A 10617-nucleotide genomic window follows, 5' to 3' on the forward strand; every position below is an offset into this window, starting at 1 on the left:
GGCAGAAGACTTGAAGAAGCTCACGCAGAAGATTGAAGATCTACAAGCTACTTCGTCGAGGGCGCCGAAAGATTAAGTGGGGGAGAGTGTGGCGTGCTGCCCCTTTGGCACACCCACATGGGGCCATTTTGTAATGAGCATGCCTTGGTGCTTGATCATTAGTCAAGTCTTGCACCAAGAAACCTCATGGGATAGGGTAGTGGCAGTTTTGTAATATTGCATATATCTCCCAGACAAAAATCATATATGTTCCTGGGAAGACTTTATTTCCCTAGAAGGCTCCTTAGGGGGAGGTGACCTGGTGACTTAGGGAAGCACCATGGCCATCAGCAGATAGGGGCCAAAGCTGTGTACTCCCTTGCCCTATCAAGGCTATATATTAATGAAATAACATTTATCCATACTTGCTCATGTGTGCTTCCTTGTTGCTTATGTGTTACTTGTTTGTTACCTTCGATGGGCCATTGTGTGCCACTTGCCTTGTTGTGTGCTTTGTGTTGTGTGGACGTTCCTAGGAATGGCTTGCTTTGTGCTTGCTCATACTTCGTTATTCGCACGTTGCATGTACGAGATGTGTATGTGGCTAACCGCTGGGTTTGTTTGCCTGTAGGTGTGTGTTGTAGGCTGACTTGCTAGCTTGAAGAGTCTGCAAGTGCCGCATGTTCCGTCTAGTTGGAGTACCCAAATAGCCGGCTCGTGACACCCAGCAGGCTCAAAGCCTCCACCTGCTTCTTCAAAGAAGGGTCGCGGCGCCTCAAGAACAGGGTCGCGGCGCTCCACCCTGGGCCATTCCCAAATGTGATTTTATCACTCCAAAGCCTCCAAATTCATACCTAAACATTCCCCAATCATCAAAACAAAGTTCCCAAGCTTCCCCATGCATCAAAACCCTCAAAACCCAAGGTTCAAACGAATCGGAAACTCAACAATTCACAAAATCAATTCAAAGCTTAGAAACTCGGAAAACTCAAAACTTAAACCTTGATTACCTTGGATTGGGTTGTTTTCCGTCAAATCCTTCGGTTAAGAAGCTTCTAATCTTTTCTAGGATCGCTATGCTTCAATCCTCGCTTGATTCTGACTCCTAGAACTCGAGATATCTTCGAAAATGATCAAACGGTAAAACGAACTATCGAAAGGGAGAACAAGAGGTTTTCTAATCGTACGTTCTATCTGACAGCTACTTCAAGCTTAAGTAACCTCAAATAAAACCTAGTGCTCGGGGTCCCGAAATCACCCCCGGGGACATTATAGTCGAAACCTCCAAAATTTCACCCTGATCTCAAATATTCCCAATTTATCATCAAATGAACATTTCTATTACCCCAAAATTGACCCCGTTATGACAAAACCGCTAATCCATCATATATGATCGTCTCATGCCGAATAGCTCGAATATATCTCCATAATAATGGAATCTCATTCACAAATCAAGTTATGCACCCAAATACACAAATTTACCCTCAATGGGCCAAATTATCAGATTAGCATAATTATTTAAATGTGGACCCACATGCACGCATATAACATCATATCATATTATAATTCACATATACACGCATAAACACATTTAATGGCATAATTAAACAGTTATGGCCCTCCCGGCCTACTAACCCAGCCATTAACCATAATAGGGAATCCGGGGTATTACAGGAGGGGTCAAACGCAAAGCCCCCAGCTAACGATGGGTCGAACGTAACAAAGAAGAAAAGGGCGTATGATGGGTCGAGAGAGGATCAACAGAGAAAGACCAAGCGGGGGAGTGATCATAGGCAAGCGACTTACACTTACTATACGAACCTTATAGATACCAGGGAGCATATTTACCTCACCAATGAAGACCGAGTTCCCTTCAAGAAGCCCCCACCAATGAGAAAGGACTGGTCCAAAAGGGATCCCAGTAGATACTGCCAGTACCACAAGGATATCGGGCACACCACGGCGGAGTGCATCCACTTGAAGGAGGAAATTGAGGAGCTCATCCGCAGGGGGCATCTAGGCCGTTATGTCAGGAGAGAAAGGCCGAAGCCAGAGGACGAGCCTACGATACCCCAGACGCAAGGGCGAGCCCCAGAAATACAGGGAGAGGTCCGAACCATTTTCGAAGGTCCAGGATTTGGAAGGGACTCTCAGAAGGGGCGAGATAGATATGCAAGAGAGGCCTGAAGAAGTCCACCACCCTGCGTTATGAGTTTGGAGCAACGACCCCCAAAAATCTTCAAGGGGGAAAATGACTCGATCACATTTACTCAGGAGGATGCGCGGGGGGTACATTTCCCCCACAATGACCCGCTGGTGTTGACAGTTCAGTTGGCAAATATGCGTGTGCATCGGGTTCTAGTGGACAATGGGAGCTAGATGGACATCCTGTATCGCCCTGCCTTGGAAAAGATGGGACTGGGCATTCGTCATCTAAAGCCTTGCCAATCTTCCCTGTACGGATTCACGGGGGACTCAGTGCAACCCCTAGGGATGATCGAATTGGCACTCACCATGGGGGAGTAACCTCAGCAGACTACAGTCATGGCTAACTTTGTCGTAGTAGATTGTGCGTCAGCTTTCAATGCGGTATTGGGGAGACCATCCCTAAGAGAATTGAAAGCCATAACTTCTATATATCACCTGGTTGTCAAGTTCTCAACTCCAGGAGGGGTTGCTAGTATGAAGGGAGAACAGAAAGAAGCAAGGGAGTCCTACAACACCTTACTCCGTGCGTCTGTGAACCCGCGGGAACCAATGGCCATGGTGATACATGAGGTGCTACGTGTGCCCGCGGGGGGTCCGCAGGAGCTGGACCCTCGGGTCGTGGAGGAGTCAAGAGCAGAACCAGTGGAGGAAGTAGAGGAGGTTATAGTAGTAGAAGAACCGTTGAGAAAACTGAAGGTAGGAAGAAGCCTGCAGAGTGACGTGAAGAAGGAGTTGATAAGGTTTTTGAAGGATAATCTGGATGTATTCGCATGGAGTCATGAAGATATGGTGGGTGTAGACCCCGGTGTTATGTGCCACCATTTGAATATCTCCCATGAAGTGAGGCCCGTTAGGCAGAAGAGGCGGGCGCTCGACCCAGAGAGGTACGCGACCTTAAAGGAAGAGGTCGACAAGCTGAAGGCCAATGGGTTTATCCGTGAGTCTTTTTACCCTGTGTGGGTGTCGAATCCAGTACTAGTCCTAAAACCAAATGGGAAATGGAGGACCTGCGTCGATTTCTCAAACCTGAATAAAGCTTGTCCTAAGGACAGCTTCCCGCTCCCAAGGATAGATCAGTTAATAGATGCGACGGCAGGGCATGAGTTACTGAGCTTCATGGACGCCTACTCGGGGTACAACCAGATTCCAATGAACCCAGCAGATGAAGAGCATACATCATTCATTACGAATAAAGGGCTCTATTGTTACAAGGTGATGCCCTTCGGGTTGAAGAACGCGGGTGCCACCTATCAAAGGTTGGTCAATAAGATGTTCGCTAACCAGATAGGAAGGAACATGGAGGTGTATGTTGATGATATGTTAGTAAAGACCAAGAATGAAACAGAGCTCAATAAGGACCTTGGTGAGATGTTTGACACACTTAGGAAGTACCGAATGAAGTTGAATCCTGTCAAGTGCACCTTCGGTGTATCCTCAGGAAAATTCTTGGGCTTCATGGTCAACTCCAGAGGCATCGAGGCCAATCCTGATAAGATAAAGGCCCTGATAGAGATGAGCCTGCCTAAGAACAAGAAGGAGGTGCAATGCTTAACGAGAAGGGTGGCGGCCCTAAATAGATTTATTTCAAGGTCAACTGATAAGTGCCTCCCCTTCTTTAACATCCTCAAAGGGAGCAAAAAGTTCGCTTGGGATGAGGAATGTGAAGAGGCATTTATCAAGCTGAAGGAGCACTTGGGGAAGCCACCCCTCTTGGCGAAACCTGAGAAAGGCGAGAAGCTATACCTATACTTGGCAGTGTCTGAACATGCCATAAGCACAGCCTTGGTTTAAGGGGAGAAGAAGCAGCAACAACCCGTGTACTATATCAGCAAGCGTTTGGTGGACACGGAGAATCGGTACCCAGAGATTGAAAAGTTGGCCTACGCACTAGTTGTGGCCTCAAGGAAATTGATGCCCTACTTCCATGCGCACGCAATTGAAGTTATCATGGATAGTCCTTTAAGGCAGGTCCTACATAAACCTGAGACCTCGGGGAGGCTGATGAAATGGTCGATCGAGTTGAGTCAATTCGATATCGTGTATACCCCAAGAGCTTCCATCAATGGACAGGTGCTAGCAGACTTTATAGTGGAGTTCACCCGTCAGCCGAATGGAGGAAGAAGTGAAGAAGGGGAGCAGCCTGACGTAGAGGAAGAACAAGGCGATCTTGAGGAATGGAGTCTACATGTGGACGGGGTGTCCAATGAAGGAGGATATGGAGCCGGTATCATGATGACATGACCCGAGGGACACAAGATGTATTGTGCTATCCGGTTCGGGTTCGAGGCCTCTAATAACGAGGCGGAGTACGAGGCGCTCCTGGCTGGCTTGTGTTTAGCCCAGGAGCTAAAAGTGACGCGCCTTTGTATTTTTAGCAACTCTCAGTTGGTGGTGTACCAAGTGAAGGGGGAATATCAAGCGAGAGGACCCAAGATGGCAGCCTACTTGAAGACGGTGAAAGGCCATCTGGGACGGTTAGCAGCTTATAGCATAGAGCAGATCCCCAGAGAAAGGAATTTCCATGCTGATGCACTCGCGAAGCTGGCTTCCACCAAGGATGGGGATATCCTGGAGTCGATACCCGTGGAGTACTTGCCCAAACCCAGCATCGTAAGCACGGACGTACATATGATTAGTATCCCAAAGGAGTCGTGGGCGGAGCCGATTAAAAGATACTTGGAGGAAGGAACCTTGCCTGTGGACAAGAAAGAGGCCTGAAGGTTGGTGTACAAGGCAGCTAGATACACCTTGATAGATGGGGTTCTATACAAGAGAGGGTTCTCAATGCCACTTATGCGATGTGTAGAGAAGGAGGAGCCGTTAAAGGTACTACATGAGATACATGAAGGAGAGTGTGGTAACCATGAGAGCGGACCATCAACAGCTAGGAAGGCCATAAGACAAGGGTACTACTGGCCTTCAATGGAAAAATATGCAAGCGACTTTGCCAAGAAATGCGACAAATGCCAGAAACACGCTAATTACACTCGGAGGCCCCCAAAGGAGTTAATTAGCCTGACTAGCCCCTGGCCCTTCGCTATCTAGGGGATAGACTTGATCGGCGCCCTTCCTGCGGGTAGGGGAGGGGCGAAGTACGCAGTGGTAGCTGTGGACTATTTCACCAAGTGGGTTGAAGCGGAGCCACTCGTGAAGATAACTGCCAAGCACATCACCTCTTTCGTCAACAAATTCATTGTCTGCAGATACGGAGTGCCCTACAAAATTATTTCTGACAACGGCACCCAGTTTGAGAGGGGGGGGGGGGGCGGGGGGGGGGGGGGGGGGCTTTGAGGAATATTGTAGGGGAAGGGGGATAAAGAGGAGTTTTTCAGCAGTAGTACACCCGTAGGCCAATGGGCAAGTGGAGGCCATTAACAGGGTTCTTAAAAAGAACCTGAAAACCAAGTTAGAAAAGATGAAAGGACCCTAGGTGGAAGAGCTGCCGAATGTGCTGTGGGCCTACAGAACCACCCCTCGCATGACCACTGGAGAGTCCCCATTCTCCTTAGCATATGGGTGCGAGGCTGTCCTCCCAGTGGAGATGCAGGTGAGTTCCTTCAGGGTACAGGCGTATGGAGACGAGGCCAACTGCGTAGCTCTGGCTGAGAGCCTGGACATACTAGAAGAGAGAAGGGAAAAAGCACAAATGAGGGTGGTGGTATACCAGCAACGCGCAGCAAGGTACTACGACTCGAGGGTGCACGAGAGAACTTTCTGAGTTGGCGACCTGGTGCTAAGGAAGGTACTACCCAACACACGAGACCCAGGGGCAGGGGTGCTTGGGGCGAACTGGGAGGGGCCATACCAGGTTGCTCAGTGCATACCCCCGAACACTTATAAGCTGGCACGCATGGACGACACCATCATACCTCGAGCATGGAACGTGGAGCACCTTTGGAAGTACTATCAGTAAGGCGCCCACGCCCAATGCTAGAAGGATAGGTTCTAAAAAATGTTGCATGTTATCTTAGTATGGTAGAGAAGAATCAAAGAGGTTACTTAGATAACCTCCTAAGTAGGTGCAAGTTTTTTTTTATTTTCTATGAGAATCTAATATGTATCGCTGTAGCCAGAACTCTATGAATGAAACTGTTTGCAACTTCATGTGTTACTTTTTTTCGCTATGCAGGTGTCGGCCTAAGTGCCTGCCGAAATAACTTTCACCAAACACTTGGGGGGCAAGAGAGGAGGAAAAAACATACAGCTAGCAGGGGGAACCTAAAAAGGGCTCCTAAAAAGGACCCCCCAGCGGAGGATCCTAAAAAGGACCCCTTGCCCTCCTAAAAAGGAGGCTCCTAAAGGGAACCCTCTACCAAGAGGATCCTAAAAACGACCCCCTATCAGGAGGACCCTTAAAAGGACCCTATGCACTAGGAGGATCCTAAAAAAGGCCCTCCATTAGGAGGAAGTGGCCCGCGAAGATAAAGCAAGCAATGATCAGGAGGACCCAAAAGGGACCATGACCCTAAAAAAGGACCCTTTAACGGGGGATCCCAGAGGGACCCCCTATACCAGGGCCTTAAACGAAGTCCTTACAAGGCATCCCCTGGGATCACAAGGATTAGCTACCCTCGTGAACACCAAGGAGGCCATAGGGACTTACAAAAAAAAAGGATTGTAACGACAATAATAAGTCTAGAGCGGCCACCAAGCTGTCTAGCCAAAAAGGGTCCTAAAAGAGACCCTTGCAAAAATAGTACTATGAATAACAACGAGAAGGACGCTTCTCGCAAAGAAATAATAAGCGCGCGCAAGAATATATAAAAGGATAGCTAGGACCCAAGGGGTCAAAATATCCTTATAAGAGTAATCAAGAGGCACCAAAAGAGGTCCCAGTGAACCCTTTCACATGGGCTCCAAAGGACCTCCAGCCTGGCAAATAAAAGAGGGGAACCAACCAAACCCCACCATGCAGGCTCAAAAGGACCTCAAATGCAGCAGAATAAAAGATAAATAACAATACATGTATATATACATTGAAAAAGAAAGTTTTGAAGATAGTAGAAGAGTTACAAAAGAAAAGTAGTAATGACAATCATATTACAAAGGCCCAAAATACAAAAAAAAAGGAAGAGAGTGTACACCCATGGTGGGCTAGTTGACAAATGTTATGAAATAACTACTTCAGGGCCTCCTACCGCGAGCGCTCCACATGGACGCTCGAGCGATGGCGTGCTCACCGAAAGAAGAGAAATCAAAATTGGGATCCTTCCTCCACACGTTGTAAAGGGCACGGTCTATGGACCCGTGCTCAGTGGCAGTCTTCTCTGCCTCCGAGGAAGCATTTCTCTCCTGCAACGTGGCAACATCGGCCCTAGCAGTCTGGAGTTCGGCCTTGATAGCCTCAACTTTGGCCTGCGACTGGGTAACTCTCTGCTGCGACGCGGCCACGATGGCCTTGGCCCCTTGGAGTTCGCTCTCTAAGCTGGTAACTTGGCCCTGTAGCTCCTTGGCCTTGGCAACCACTTTCTTCCTCTTTAGTAATGAGTTGGCAAGTTTGGTCCGAACCCTTGACAACTTAGCCTTGGTCTCATTAAGCTCCCTCTCAAGCTCCTGAGCCTGTGCTGCACGATGGTCCCTCTTGGTGCACGACGCGGAAAGATTTCCAGCCGATTCGGCAAACCGCAGAGCCACGGTATAGGCCTGCACAAGAAAGTTAACAACAACAACAATAAGTGACAAAAACAAAAAATATATATGCATAAACACCTATACATAATAGGGTCGACGCGAGGTGCGGGAACTCACCCAAGTCATTGAGCGTCTTAGGTTTTCCCCAAGGTTCGACTGAGTCACATTCCCAAGGCCATTCCAGTCAGATACGGGGATGCTCGAGGCAAGTTGGGTGTATCGCTGCCCATAAGACGTTGCCATCCAAGTCACCCAGGGCTCCCCATCCACACCAGGGGTGCCTGGCTGGATGAGGACAGACGACCCGCTCGCCGAAGCGGGAGGGGGCGCAGTGAAAGTGGAAAACTGAGGCTCTGGTAGATCAGAGGGAGGCTCCGGGAGGTCGGCGTAGTAAGCCCTTGATGGTCCAGGGTCGAGAGGAGCCTGAGGGAAGGCATCGTAGCCCTCAGGGTCAGAGCAAACATAACACGCCGGTGCGACATGCTGGTCTCGAGAGTGGAAGGCCATGTCCTGGTCATAGGAGTCATAAAGGGGGCATCCCCCGCGAGACAAGGATTGCTGGTGGGGTCCCCCGCGTTCAAGGGGGGCTTCCCTCGGCTCCTCCTCAGCCTCACCTTCGTCTGGGAAAGGCTCAGTCGGCGCAGCCATAGTCTTCTTTGACCCGGAAATCGACCACAAGAACTTGGGGTCCGAAACCGGGGACAACTGGTGGAGGTTGAGATTTTCCATGGTGAATAAGAATGCCGCCTTCTTCATGGTGGGGTCAGCATTAATGAGGTCCTTCACGGCGTCCGCTTCCGACCCAACGACTGAGGGAACAGCAAATTGCTCTGCATGATCCACGCCATTGTCAATACAAACATAAGTACAAACAGTAAGTTCTAACAAGAAGAAAAGGAGGACCAGGATACTTACTGGGGGTGGCGCGGAAGTGTTCACACACAGAGAGAGGGCCCTCTACGAAGAAAAATTCTTGTTTCCAAGACCCCATATTGGACACTGAGCCCTCTATCAAGGGGAGCTCGTTATTGGCCTTTCGCAAATAGTAGAAGCCCTTAGACTTGGGAGAGGCCATGAGGTTGTACAGGAAGTGCACCTCTTGCGCCATGGGAGCACGTTTAGCTAGTTCCTTGAACACCACAAAAAGGCAGGTCAAGGTCAACCAAATGTTGGGTGACAGCTGAAGGGGGGCCAGGTCGAAATAGTTAAGGACCTTTACGAAAAACGGGTGCAAGGGGATGGTGCCACCCGCCTTCAAAATGTGCTCGCTCAAAGCCACAAGGCCGGCCCGAGGGCGGTCAGCCCGGCATGTCCCCTGAGGAGCGTATAAGGCGTATTCTGGGGGAACACGATAGTGCTTCACAATTTCTTTCAATTTATTCTCGGACACATGTGACACCAGCTCGAACGCCAGTAAAGGAGCGTCGTCCTGTTCCTGGATAGATACCTGTCATCGTGCCCTCGGCATATCTGCAGAATCAAAAGAAAAATGTGAGGAAGAGACAGAACACTTAACCCTCCATTTTTTCTTCCTAGCAAGAGTCTTCCATCGAGGGAGCGACTGCGGAAGCGCTGAGCTAGGAAAAACCGAGACTAGGGGCTGAGGAGAAGCGGAGGCAGCCCCATGACAGTCATCAGGCGAGGAGGGGCTGGAAGGCTCAGGCGGAAGGTGTCCCTCCATAAACTCCAACTCCCTCTGCAACTCTAAAAGGGTCATCCTAAGGCTCGCTACATGGTCACTAAGGTCTAGGGGGAAAGGTGCTTTGTCTCCTCTCAGCACCGAGTCAATTTCGCTCTCCACCACCCAAATTTTATGCCTAAGTTCAGCCAGGTGCTCAAGATGGCGGATACGGGCCTGCCTTAAGGAGTCATAGTCCTGGTAAGGGTTTTCCTCAGGGGACTCTGAGTCTGAGGACAGGTCGATAAATTCAACCCCCGGAGGTATGTCGGATGAGCCGTCACTGGCCATGAGACCGCGTCCCGAAAGCAAAAAGGGGGTTCACGTATAAATGAAGGGATGGCTACAAAACACAAAGGAATAGGCTTAATATCTCTAGATGCAAACATCATAAATGGCCCACTACAGGGTATAAAAAAGAGGGGCATGCATATGGTCAAACTCACTACAAGCTCAGGCCAAAAACGCCTGAGGGGAAAAGAAAATATACCTCAAGCAGACAAGATGGAGCGTTGTCGAGGTCAAAAGGTGGTCAAGGGCCAAAAATGCCAATTGGTCGAATATACGCATCTTCAAAAATAGACCAAAAGAACGTGTTAGCTTCCAAATAGATACCCCACAAAATTAGCTCATATGTTAAAAAAAAAATGAAATGAAAAAATAGAATAAAGAAAACTACGGCAAAAATGAGTGTGTGGGGGATTGAACCTCTTACCTCTTGAAAGAGGGAGGATTCTCAAAACCACTAAGCCAATGAAGTAAGGTGTAAATAATAAGCCTTGCATGAGGGCCTATTTATAAGAATCAAGGAGAATAGTCTACAAGAGCACCTAAAGGTCCTCTCCTAGACTGGGGGGCGAGTGTGGATGCTCAATATTCCACGCCCATAAAAGATCCAAGACGCGCGCTAATGTTCTATAAAGGTCTAAATAAAGGCCTAAATGAGTGTCTAAGTCGCGGCACGTTCGGGCCACCGTCTCGCTCGGCCGCACCCACGCCCGAGGCCCAGCCGCGAGGCTGTGTCCATACCGCCTCGCCCACATGAGGCCACGCCCGAGGCCCAGTCGCGAGGCCGAGTCCATGCCACCTCGCCAACGCGAGGCCACGCCCGAGGCCCAGCC

This window comes from Humulus lupulus, chromosome 6 (genome assembly GCF_963169125.1).
Source record: "Humulus lupulus chromosome 6, drHumLupu1.1, whole genome shotgun sequence".
In the NCBI taxonomy this organism is placed as follows: domain Eukaryota; kingdom Viridiplantae; phylum Streptophyta; class Magnoliopsida; order Rosales; family Cannabaceae; genus Humulus; species Humulus lupulus.